This window comes from Mustela nigripes, unplaced genomic scaffold (assembly GCF_022355385.1).
Source record: "Mustela nigripes isolate SB6536 unplaced genomic scaffold, MUSNIG.SB6536 HiC_scaffold_589, whole genome shotgun sequence".
Taxonomy (NCBI): domain Eukaryota; kingdom Metazoa; phylum Chordata; class Mammalia; order Carnivora; family Mustelidae; genus Mustela; species Mustela nigripes.
In genome coordinates this window covers 1-13,872 of record NW_026739996.1, presented here as the reverse complement: position 1 = coordinate 13,872, position 13,872 = coordinate 1, and the positions used below count along the sequence as shown (strand labels likewise).

Sequence of the window (13,872 nt, the reverse complement as noted above, 5' to 3'; positions counted from 1 at the left end):
ACTCTGCGCTTCATAAGTTAACAGCTTTTCTGTTTTATAAGCCCTTTATTGCTGAGGGAAAATATATTCTATCTTGAAGCAAACAAGAATAGTTTAGAATCTAATTTTTTCATTTGTTTGTAGTCCTCTGGGCTAGAAACCAAACATTTTATTGAGTGGATATATCAAGGATACATTATGTTGTCTATCCCCCAGTTGGTGAGTGCTGTGTGTGTTTCTGTGTGTGTGTGTACATCTACATAATGTAATTGGTTAGAAGTATTTTATAGGTGTACTTAGTGTAGCAGATACTTCCAGTAATAGACTTTCTTTGGTTTATACATAATGACCTATTACCTGTCTTTATTCTTCTAGGGTAATACTGAGCAACCTGTCCAAACCAGCAAGATTGGACTTGGAAGAAGAGAGTATCAGAGTTTACAACACCGCCATCATTCTCAGCGATCTAAATGCCGTCCCCCTAAGGGCATGTATTTAACCCAGGAAGATGTGGTAGCTGTTTCCTGTAGTCCCAATGCAGCCAACACCATCCTGCGGCAACTGGACATGGAGCTGATCTCTTTAAAGCGTCAGGTAGTCTATAAAAATCACCTTTTTAATAATTCTGTCTATTCTGTTCATCCATTTCAGTAAACTAAGTTTTCTACGGATTTTCTCAGCTACCCACTTACATAAGCTCCACTCTTTAAAATTTACTTTATTTCCAAATTCAAAGATGCCTCTGTCTTTTCTAAATTGGAATCCCAGCATTGTTACTGGTTAGCTCTGTGATATTGGGAAATAATAGAATTTCTCTGAGCTTCAGTTTTATATCTATGAAATTAAGGATAAAATACTCCTACTTCTCTTGCAGGTTGGTAGGAGTTGGTTGAGATGTTATTGGCAGATTTTTGAGCTGGGTCTGGCACATTTTGAATACTCAGTGAATAATGGCTGCTCTCTTCATCCTCCTCATTGTCACCAGTAGTAGCTGCCATGGTATTATAAATATATCATCATCATAATCAGGTTAATCATGGTTAAGAGTCAAGATCTAGGGTCAGTGAATGTAAATTTTAACCTTAGCTACATTGTCTAGTTCCTTGGGGGAGCTGGATAACTCTTGTTCTTCTTCTATTTTTTTTTTTTTAATTTTTATTTATTTTTTAAATTTCTTTTTAGTGTCTGGTTAATTCTTCTTAACTCCGCTTCCTCATCTTGAAATGTAGATAATATGATGCTTGGGAGAAATTAAACAGGTAATATATGAAAAGTGCTTACGACAGTGCATAGCACATAGTAAGTACTCAGCTAATGGTTGCTCTTTGGTCACTGGCCTTTTTACTCATTTTTTCCCCTCTCATTTTCAGAAACAGATAGCTTTCTGTTGTTTTCCCTATCCCTTAGACCTAGTAACTCCTCTAAGTCTGTGCTTTCTTGGTCTATATCAAGCAGTCTTACACTATATGCCAGTGACTTCTGAATCTACTTCTCAGGCTGTGACTTTTCTCCCAAGTTCTGTATTGCTGTATCTCTAGCTACCTGCTAGGCATCTCATCTTACCCCTAAAAGATTGTTTTTCTTTGTTCCCTGTCTGTTGAAACATGAGAATCCGCGTTGATTCATCCCTTATTGTCACATCCCCCAACACACAAATCCAAGTAGTAAACTAGTTATGTAAGTTTACCTGAGAAATTTTATTTAAATTAGTCTCCTTATTTTTAATCCCATCCCTACTACCTTTGTTCAGGTGTTTATACCCTCTTCCCTGACAATAACTGTCTTGTGGCTTTTCCTTGCTGTTCACTGTTGCTATAGCTCCATGCTACACATTGTTGTCTGTGTTATCTTCTTAAAATACTGGTATGATCAAAATCATTCATTTTGAAGCTCTTAAATTAATTTCTACTTGCCTTTAGCAGGTTACAGCAGAGATAGATAGGAATTGATCAAAAGGTCTTGTTAAATTTAAAATTCATTGTGAGTTAAGAAACCACTGAAGGATTTTAGAGAGAGGTATAACATCATCTTATTTATGTTTTCAACTGTATCCCTTTGCATTTTTTATTTTAGTAGTTGCTGTAGGGATTACAGAATGCATCTTCAGCCTACCATATCATCCTTGTTTAGGTATTACAATGTTATCCTTAGAGTTAATATTATACTGCTTTATATAAAATGTAAGAATCCTGCAACAGTCTAGTATGGGATCAAGATAGTTTTTCTCTATCCCAAACATTCCTATTTCTCTATCTCTTGACCCTGGTTATTCACCCAAACAGCTCTTATATTTCTCTTTTCTTATCCAACAAACTTCTTGAAGAAATACCTACCATCTTAGCTTCCTCTGCTTTCTTCCCATCACATATTCTCTGACCCTTCCGGTGTAATTTCTGCCCCATACACCATCCCAGTTCTACCACTGGGAAAGGCTATCTTAAGTTTATTTATTAACAAATTGCCAGGTTTTGTGCCCTCTTCTTAGTTCTTATTTTTCTTGAATCTGTCACTGCTCATTAATATCTGACACTGACTACCCCTTCTTCCTTCTTGGAATTCCTTTTCGTTGGCTTTTATGACACCAGGCTCTCTAATGTATATAGTAGGTGTTTGACTGAATGCTTGGCCTTTAGTTGAACAATGAACATGTGCACAATTCCTGTCTTCCAAACCATAGCACTCTTTCTTTTTAGAGAACGTATAAAACACTTTGCCTGTAATACCTTTTATTTTATTTTATTTTATTTTATTTATTTGTCAGAGAGAGAGAAGGAGAGAGAGCAAACACAGGCAGACAGAATGGCAGGCAGAGGCAGAGGGAGAAGCAGGCTCCCTGCCGAGCAAGGAGCCCGATGTGGGACTCGATCCCAGGATGCTGGGATCATGACCTGAGCCGAAGGCAGCTGCTTAACCAACTGAGCCACCCAGGCGTCCCTGCCTGTAAGATCTTTAAAAAGATTTCAAGTAGTCTTGAAGCTGTTAAGTGTTTCCGTTCATGATCTCAGGGTTGTGAGATTGAGGCCAACATGAGCTCCATGCTCAGCACTGTATCTGCTTGTCCCTCTCCCTCAACTCTTCCTCGCATGCGTGCACATGCTCTCTCAAATAAATAAATAAGCAAACAAACAAATAAAATCTTTTCTTCAGTCTTTAGGCAGAATTCAGATTGCCTGTTTTGTCCCAGCATAACTCTTCCTACATGCTGTTCTGCCTGAAAGGCATTCCAGCCAAACCTTGCCTGCTTGCTTAATTCTTTGTAATCCTTTGAAACTAAATTTGGGTGTCATCTCCTTGGGAGAACTTAACCCTCTTTTCCCTATTACCCACGTGTGTTAACATGAATACAAAATATTTGCTCTCTTTTCTCTCTTCCTCCAAGTCTACATTAGGTGTTTGAGCTTTCTTTACATTTTTATATTTCTATATTTTTATATAATACATATATTTATATATTTATACTTTTATATTTATTTATCTCCCCACTGATCTGTGAAATCCTTAAGGAATTTATGTTTTTACCTTTTATCTTTGTGTGTATAACATGATGGGCCAACTAACTACATTTGAATTAACCTAGATTTTTACATTTCAGCTGTGTTAAAATCTCTGAGAAAAAAAATTCACAAGTCACTTTATAAATATTTGATTGTTCATACTGGAAGTGGGGAAAAAAAACAAGCCAAGAAAAACATGTAAACAAATGAAGAAACAAAAATCTTAATCCTTAATATTCTAGGTAAAGATGAATAATATTGCTAGTAGAATGATAGTTAAAAACTTGGCATGGTTCACATTCAGGTTCTGCTGCATCTGTCTGTTGCATAGGGAACATTTCTGGACTTCTCTGTGCCCTGCCTTCCTCATCTGTAGAGTGGGTACTGTAAAAGTAGAGTCAGTTCTGCTATAATGCTTATTTTGAAAACATGAATTTGTTCCAACACAATTAATATACTAGGGAACAGTTTGAGTGTAATGTGAATTTTGCATTTGCTTATATTTTATTTTTATCAGTGGAAAACTGATCTAGCTGAGTATATATCCAAATACTTCAGATGTGTACCAGTTCTCTCAATTCACTATATGTTATGAACCACACACATCTATAGCTGGCGTTAAAATTTTTCATTTGATTTCGAATAACCCTTCTCCTACCATTTCCCAGTAACTCACATGGTGCAATTATTTGACACTTCTATAAGTAACCTGAGGTCTTTTCCAAGGTAAAGTGCCATCTTTATCGTAGCCTTTGTAAATTTCTTTATTATTTAGAATGCATAAATCTGCTATCATTTTTATGAGGTTCCTGTCTTTTTTCTTATGAAGTTTCTCAGTGTTGGGTCCCAGGCTCTGTTTCCCCATAAGTCTTGTGATTTTTATTGTGCAATTTTGCCTAGTAGGATGATTTTTGAGAAGGCCTATGTCAGGTTATAACAGAACTGATTATACTTACTTAACAAAGTAGTAGTGAGAATTAAGTGATTTATTACATGTGAGGTACCAACAATGATGCTTAACCTAATAAACACCTAATACTATCCACTCGCATCATTATTATTCTTATTGGGATAATTGTTATTTTTATTAAAAAATTATAGTAATGAGCAATATTGATGGAATTTAATTCCTCTGTATACCATTTGTCTTGTAACAGACATTGTTAAAAAATACTGATACTATAATTTGTAGACTGTTTATTGGCCTAGAGATATATTATATATATATATATATATATAATTAGTTAATATATATAGTTTCTTGATGTGGGTATTAGTTGTGTGGCCCAAGTGTGGTAAAATATAATTGTCTGTCCTCCTGAAATAAAATTTAAGATGGATTTGGTATATATCCTTTTCACTTACTGAGTACTCATATGTTTACCTAAGAATGAGATCTGATTCATATTTTGGGTTCTTTTTTTGAAGGTTCAGAATGCTAAACAAGTAAACAGTGCACTTAAATAGAAAATGGAAGGTGGAATTGAAGAATTCAAACCTCCTGAGGTATGTTATTGAAGAGTATGCGACTAAGTATGGTGAAACCTTATTCTTTGAGTTATATCCGGTATTTACTATTTTGGTCCCATGTGTTGTTAATACTTTGAAGATACCATAGCATGGGTAATTTGTCATGTCTCTATTTTGTTATTTAGATAGTCTTTTGAGACTTGAATAATGATTTAAGTGAAGTCATTTCTTTCCGGCTGTTAGCAATACATATCAAGCAAAGTAAGTAGGGAAAAACAGCTATACAGTACACATGAACATGGAAGGTAATTAATGAGCAAACCAGTATGTTTCTGGGTCTGCAGCAGTGTTTGCTCAAAGCCTTTTCCTACCTATGTGAATTTGTAACACAGAAAGAAAAAGAACATAAGAAAAAGAGTTCGGTTTAGCAATTTTAACAATTTTTTTATTTTAAGGTATTTGTCTTTTGATTCAGATTTTTAATGAGGATTTTAGTATGTGGACTTAATTAACATTTTTGTACTCCTGTCCCTGAAAATTTGAAATCTAAGAACGAGATATAGATTAACCATTTTCTCAATTCTTCCCTCTGTTTCCTCTGAAACCTAATATATATCTGATATTTGCGATAATTATAGGAGTACTTAAATGCCTGTAATTCCAATCAAGTCTTTTCACAGAAGCTCCTATTGTAAATCTTTTCTCTTGTTTCTTTTTATAAAGATTTGTATGCTGTGCTTCATATCCTGGACTTGCCTTTTTTATGTATTTAATAATCAAATCATCCTTATTTGGTCCTAATGGTTTGTCCCCCCAATCACAAGTTGCCTGAAATATCTACGAATGAAATATGCACGAGGGGCTTGAGGGGAGGGCAGCAAGGTTGCGGGCAGGGCTTCGGAACGAATGCACCAGATGTCGTCTCGCTCATTAGAATCTTTCAGAAAGGAAGAATCCTCAGGAATAAAGTTGTTCTTGGGGTTTTTTTTGTTTTGTTTTGAATGGTTTCTTTCACAAAGGTTAGATAATGAGAAAGAATGAAATATACATAGACTAATATACCATCTCATTCCAAACCCACAAGTAAACCGACAAACATTCAAGTGACATTTTTATTTATTGAACGATAGTAATACAAAGAATACTACTTTATATTATTGTAACAAAAATTATTTTAAATTTTATATTAAAATTATTTAAATTTCATATCTATGCATTAAGATGCATAAAATCCAAGAGCTTTAAATGCCTGTAATTTTGTAACTTAAAAAATTAAATTAGAAAATTATATTAGAGATTAAAAATAGGGGACTACCATGAAGAACTTTATGTCAATAAATTGAAAAATTTAAACAAAGCTTAGAAATTTGTAGGAAAATATATCTTCCCAAAATTGTCTTAAGAAGGAAAGCCTGATAAATTTATAGTCATTAAATAAAATGAAGGAACAGTTAACATTTTTTTCATAAGAAAATACTAGGCCCAGACAGTTTTACCGAGAAAGTCTACCAAATTTTCAAGGAAACAATGATTCTAACCTCAAATTTTCCCAAAAAATGGAAGGATAGCTTCACTCATTAACATGACATAAAAGTAAGACATGAAAGTGCAATAGCATAACTGTGTGGTATCTAATTTGATGCTCACATAAATTCCAAGAAGTAGATGAAGCAAATACTATTTTACATGACAAATCCCTCTGGGCCTCAGAGAGGTTAACTGGCTTGATCAACATCAAATCTAGTAAATAGTGAAGTTTTGACTATATTTCACAGTCTTAGAATCCAGGTGGAGTCCAAGATTCATTTCCTGCTCACTCTTACTTTTGTAAGTTTTCATTTAATAGCAAAATTGTGTATTATTTCTCACATTTAAATGCGGTTTGGGGTTAGAGTTATCAGACATATATGACATCTTTTGAGTTTTTCTAAAAATAATGATCCAAATGAAACAACCAGAATCTTAACACTCTACCATCCATACACTGAAGTTTGAATATTAGTTTGAGGTTGATTTATTGAACTCCTATGACTTGAAAAATATATATAGGTTTATTATCTAGGAAACAGGATATATTTATATTTATCATGTCTTATCTGTTGCTTTGCAGGGGAAAATATCCTGAATAGATCTATTTCAAAATACGAAATTAACAGTCTTAGTAAAGACGTTGAAAAATCATGTCATGATCACCTTTTCTTTAGGTTAGATAGAATTTCTGCCTCATATGTAATAAAAGAAATTTCATTAACCATTAGAACAGTAGGCTACTAAGTGATGTAACTCAACTGAAAGTAAACAGGTACTAAGATGCTTTACTTACTTTTTTGGTTGTATTTGTTCTTTTCACTTAGGAAAAAAATTGGTGAAGAAAGTTTATTCACTCCCATAAGTATTGTTCTCTTATTTCATGTAAGGCACTGTTTTAGGCACTATGGGATATTTGTGTAGATTTTTCCATCTGCCTTAAAAAAAGAACTCTCTAGATAGTATAAGACAAACTGATTAAAGTTGTGTGATAGATTTATAAGTAAAAAGCTACAGGAAAACAAGTGGTAATTACTCATTCTTGTTAGGATAATCAGGGAAGACTTCCCTAATGGGGGATGTTTCAGCTGAGGTTTGAAGGATGAGTAGGAGTTTTGCACATGCAAAAAGGCAAGAAAGGAAATAATGAACAGTGGTTTGGTATTGAACAGTATATTCAAAATACATATAAATCCTGTGAAGGAGAAAATCAGTCAAGGGGCATTCCCTGAGCACTTATGTGCGCATTGTGGTGCTGATTACCACTGAGAGTTTAAAGGAGGTGTAAAACAGTTTTCTTTCATGAAGAGTATTGTCTACTTCGGAAGGCAAAGTTGGACGCTGAGGAGGAGTGAATGTGGTAAATGAGAGATGTTAACAGGATTGAGTTCAACAGGGACTTCTTTATGATAGAAATCAGTGGGCAAGGCTAAAGTGTGAAAGTCTGAGAGCTAGGAAGAGAAGTTTTCCTTTTAAATTAGTTCAAATGTGAAGACCCTGTAGTTTCTTCCATACAGGAAGGATATAATGGGAATTTTTAATTTTAGGAATGTTATCCTGGCAGTATTATACAGGCTAAGTTGGAAACTTTACAGCTGCTAAAATACTAAGCGTGTGAGTGATAAAGTAAATGGTAAAAGGCATTTTGGGTACAGTCAGGTGATAGTTGTAGGAGTGGACAGCTAGTGATAAATCCAAAGAACATTGCAAAATAGAACATAATATATCTATTTGAAAGTATGTAAGAGTGTTGTGGGGAGTGGTGGCCTGTGGGGTTATGCTTTGATGTGTTTGGGTTGGAGGTAGGAAGGAGACCAGGGACAAGGAGATGAACGAAACCAGGAAGGAAGAAACTAAAAAAGGAGTGCTTTGGGGAGCTAGAAATTTCCTCATCTTTTGATGTTTTCATGCATAGGTAGGTGACATCCTTTCATTAAGGATGTTGGATGGAAGGTTTAACTTGGTGTCCTTTTCTAATTCTTTCAACTCAAAGATAGTGTGAATCGACTACTAACAAAAATGGGAAAGATGAGAGGACTAATTTAGTAGGGAAAGGATGCAGTAAAGATGCCGAATTCACGAGGGATGTCATCGATTGTTCTAAAAGGCTCTTTGGAGCCTTTTATATTATTAGTTTTATAACTGTTATATATTGGATCCTTTTAGTTTAGATCAGTATTTCATTATGATAAAAAGAAACAGTATGATCAAAAGAACAGTATTTCCATCTGGGGTTTGCTGTAGAAAAATGTTCTCCGTCATACTACCTAGCTAACCATAACAACTACACAATTCTAAATTCCGAGATACATCCTAGCTGTCCTTCCTGTAAGTTAGACAAATCTCTACCAAAGTTTCTTGGGTTTAAAAGAGAATAGAAAAATCAGTAACTTGAAGGAATCTTACGTATTTAAAAAATTTTGACCCCATTTCACCTTCAGTCTTCCCTTTCTTCCGCTGCTTCTATTTTGTCATACGGACTCTAATGAATTAGAGTTTGCAGTTTCAACCCTGCTCCCTGCATTTTTCCACCGAGGCTGCTGCTTAAAGGCTAACAGTGCTGCTAATGATCAAATTCCACAGCTCTAACTCGTTTTTCTTGCCTTTTTCTCAGCCTTGACGTAGATAACAACCTCTCTGTACCTTTAACTTTTGAGAGGGGATGTCTTTTGTAACTATTATGTTCCCTTTTCAGCTGTACTTTTCCCTTCTATATGTAAATGGAAGCATTCTCCAAGCTTTTATCCTCAAAATTCACTTCTCTTTGGAAACATACAAGATCATCACTTCACTATACTAAAATTGTATCATATGTACATTTAAATGGCACAAATGCAACCGCAGATATTAAGCCAGGTAAAACGGAGTTATATTTAGTAATAGCAAGTAGAGTAGAGCTGACAATCCTGCCTCAACTCCCATTTATCAAATGTTTCCTTGCAGAGTAAGCTGATAGAGGCCAGAACTGTGAATCCACTATTTCTTTAGAAGGCTTTAGCTTCCACAGGTCTCCTGTACGAGCAGTCTCCTTGACTTGAAATTCTAGTATTTAAATATGTATTTGTTTTTCATTCAGTACTACCTTAAATGTCAACCAAAGCTTCATCTGGGATTAACTAAAAGACTTGGTCCATTTCAGTCCTGGAGAGATATCTGGCCGTGTGGACCTACTAAGCAATCGTGTGCCTGTGTCCATGACCACCTTTGTAAGAACATTGCACTAATAATTTGGATTTAAAAGAATTTTTTTTAAATTCATGGGCAGATTTTAGAACTTTATATGTAAGTAAAATATGACTCCATTGTTTTCCCTCATAAACATTTCCAAACCCTCAAAAGCTGTGTTTGCGTAGATGAATCTATTTTAGCCTCAATTGGATCCTGAGCTCCACCTGAATGACCTCATTGTCCGTGAATCCCAGGTTACCATCATCACCTCAGTCTTGCCTTCCTGCACCTCCCCAATCAGCATTTCATAACGTCTTAGGTCCTTAACAGCACCACTCTTCTGCCAGCTCTCCAGGCTTAAAGTCTTATTCTGATCAGAATCCTACTCTTCTCCCTCTGTTCCCTCCCCCCAAAAATCTATTGCTTATTAAATTTAGTGTGAACTCATTGACCTTGATATGTAAGGACCACTTACAAAAGTGGTCCTTACATACTTAACTAAACTATCACCAACTTTCCAGACGTTATTTATCACTTCTTCCTAATTGTTGATCCTGTTGTTGCCCATACGTGGTGGGTCTTCTCCTGATCTTTGCATTTCAGAAACTTATCATGTTCTTTAACCCACCTCCGTGTCTATCCCTTCCAGCTGGCCCTCTTCCCTGGTCTAGTCATTGTAACTTTTCCCTCTCATCTTTGAATCTGCAGTAAACTCTGAACTTTTAATTTTATTAATAGCTATTTGCGTCTATCCTGTCTCTTAATTTGCTTATAAGCCGAAGTAAGTTTTCATAGTGCATGTTACTTTTATTTTTTTTAAATTTTTTAAAAAGATTTTATTTGTTTGACAGAGATCACAAGTAGGCAGAGAGGCAGGCAGAGAGAAGGGGAAGCAGACTCCCTGCTGAGCTGAGAGCCTGATGTGGGGCTTGATCCCAGGACCCCAAGAGCACAACCCGAGCTGAAGGCAGGCGCCACCCAGGCGCCCCTAAGTGCTTCTTAGCCTATAGCTCCCTCTTTTTCTTTACCTTTTTAATGTTTGCATTTTGCTTCATCGCTGATATTCTCAAGTTGAGTTTTATCCACTGTCTGCCTGGCCTTGCCTTGCTCTCTTCTTAATCTCATCATCTGGTATTCGGTGCTTTCTGCTTTAGGTGCTTTCCTCATTTATCCAGTTTTTTTAAAAACTTTTTCCTTTCTTCTCTAATAATTTTTTTCTAATTTTGAATTTTTGTTTTATTCTTTCTTCTGAATACTTACTTTTTATACCTCTTCCCCCTCGTGATAAAGTAGATGTTCCTAGAACCTCTATGTACTGTAGAAACTTATTGCTAAGACTGTAAGTGAGATAAAACCTACACTTGTTCTCAGAGGAAGTCTTTCTTTCTGTTTTGCCCAGCCTATCTGTGTATTACACCAGGCAAATTTATCTGGGCACTTTGTTCTGTAAACCTCTGTAGGCTGTTATACTTCTGTCCCTCCCTCTACTGCCAGTGGTCCTTGCACTAATCAGCGGGTATACACTAATGACATTTGATTTGGTGTTTACTATTGTAGTTGTACCATAGTGAAAGTCTTAAACGTGGGATTTTTTTAAACAAAAATATTGGGAGAAATGTGGGGAGACCTTAGGGAGAAAAATCTATTCTTATAGTGGGTCACTTTCTCCTTCAGAAATTTAGGGAAATATTTTAGGAATTAGGACTGAGCTACAGCTCTGTATTAATTTATAACACTGGTTTTGGTGCAGTAAGGTTAGGATTAATGAAAATGTGAAGAGAAGAAATTTAAGAGCAAGTCACAGCTCTCTCTAAAGAAGATAAAGTCTCTTGAATGTTTAAAACTCGGCTAAATTTAACACTTGCCATGTGTGATAGGAACATTGTAGTTGGAAAATGGATGACTAATAGATTTCCTCAGTTTTAATGCTTCTGATCTGAGTATAAATGTGAATGTTTTTCATTCTCCCAAACTGGTTCATTTCCCTTTCATTATCTTTTTTGTGTGGGTAAAAGGTAACTCAGAGCATACTTTTTAATCCTTATTAAAAACAGGATCTTTGTAAATCAGAGTTTTAGTAATCTCATGTCTTGGTGAAAAGTTATGATTTGGTGAAAAGTTAAACAAAAATAAGCACTTTGGAAAAATGTCTGTCTTCATATCCTCATTAGGAAACTTCTCTTTAATTTTGTAGTCAAATCAGAAAATTAATGCCCGTTGGACCACAGAGGAGCAGCTTCTAGCAGTGCAAGGTATATTAAAGATAAGCAGCTATTATTGTTAATTATTTAACTTGTCATGAAAGGTGACTTCCATAGTTCTTCCCTTCATTTGGAAATGGATCAAGAAAGGGCACTTATGTTTACCACAAAGTCCTGAAAACCAGGAATTCTGTTTTGTTCTCGTGGGTGTGCCTATATACATTTTGGGTCCTGTACAGTACATAAAACATTCTCAGCCTTAACAGTGATGGTGATGACAAGCTTGAACATATGGTCTCTGCGTGCCTTTGCTTCAGTTTTCCTGCAGTTGGGTTCATTCTTAGTATATTAGTCATTGATAACCCTCATCATTAAAAGGATGAACTATAACGTGTTTCTGCTATATCCAATTGTTCTGTATAATAGTGTTTCTCTGTATGATAAATGTCAGGTACTGAAAATATTAATGATATACTTAATTTTCAGTGTATCTTAAGAGATGTGTCACTGAATGCTTAGAAACTTGGCTTTAAAAATAAATTCATATATATTTATATTATATATATATAAATAATAGAGTTAAGAGAGACACTGAAAAATATACATAAAGCCTTTTAAATGCACTGATATAACTAGAATGCTTTGTTGAATTATATGGCAGAGCACTTTGTAGATTGGATTGTCTCATGTTTGAATTACTTAAGGAAGGGCCAACTTTATATTTTTTATTCAGTGTTGTAGTTGTTTTTTGTGTTTTGTTGTTTTTTTCTTTTCCATTCAAGATAAACTATCTACAGGGTTGATTGTGTAATTATAAGTTTGGTCTACAATTTGGTTTTTCCTGCCTGAGCTGTCCTTGTATTGAGTACTAATAGCTTTTTTTTATCTAGTTAACCTAGATATATAATAGGTTATATATATAGTAGGTTATAGTAGTTAACTACATGTGAGTTGGGCCCCTGTGAAACATAAAACTATACTTTGAAAAATATTTCTAATTATTCAAACACAGAGAACATACTTAATTCAAAAAGGATGTGCGGGTTATCATTTGGATGTGAGAGTAATGTAATTAAAGATTGATTAATAGAGGCAGTTTGGACTAGAGTGAGTGAGGATTACCCTACCAGTGTGATTAGAAACTGTCACAGGACAGTGCCATCAGAATGATAGCAGCCTTCTTGTTGGCCTATATAGCCCAAAACAGTCATTTCATGAACAGAATAAATACTTGATCCTATGGTAGCAGGGTGGTGGAGTGTGCATTGAGCACATCTGTAATTGTGGAACTGTTTCTGAATGAGAACAAAATTTAATTAGTTTATAATGTTCAATAATAGCTGTTTTAAAATTAGTAACTTTAAAATTTAGAGTAAAAAATGAGTAGGGGCGCCTGGTTGGCTTAGTTGGTAGAGCATGTGATGACTGGATCTTAGGGTCATGAGTGCAAGCTCCCTGTTAATAAAAACAACAACAACAACAAAACAACTGGTATTTTCAGGGGCTGTTTCATATTTAGATCTATGACTTCGAGCTCTAACATAGTTATTTGGGGAAGCATTGCTTTTATAGGTGTAACACCTGTGTTTCTGTCCATCCGTGTGTGTGTGTGTGTGCGTAGCCTATAGAATTTAACCCTGATTTCCAGTATTTGAGTTACATAAAAGTTAGTATATCAATCTTGTACTCTAATATGAAAATTATCCCAGTGAAATGATTTTCTGGAGAGACTCATTTAGGAAAATCTGGGCTAATGTTTCCAGAGCATTCATGTTTGTTCTGCAGCACTACCATGGAATCTCATGCCTGGGTCGGATATTGTGCTGAGCTGCATTCAGGGGAAGGGACAATGGCAAGATTTACATGTATAATTTGAACTGTGTATGTGGACGTTATCTCAGTTTATAAATATTAAAAGAATATTTATGGATATAATCAGACATTTCCTCCCTGTTGAGATATATTCAATATTCTTATGCACCTTTAGAAAGTAATTTGTACAGAAATATACATGGTCTTTGGATTTTGAAGGT

General features: G+C 35.2%; 1 long non-coding RNA gene across 1 annotated transcript; it reads left to right on the top strand.

Moving 5' to 3' along the window:
• Positions 1-358: 358 nt before the first annotated feature.
• Positions 359-12,359, top strand: LOC132008648 (uncharacterized). The gene is made up of 3 exons (XR_009401684.1): positions 359-573; positions 4,902-4,979; positions 11,833-12,359. It is a non-coding gene; the product is annotated as an uncharacterized LOC132008648 (long non-coding RNA).
• Positions 12,360-13,872: the final 1,513 nt, after the last annotated feature.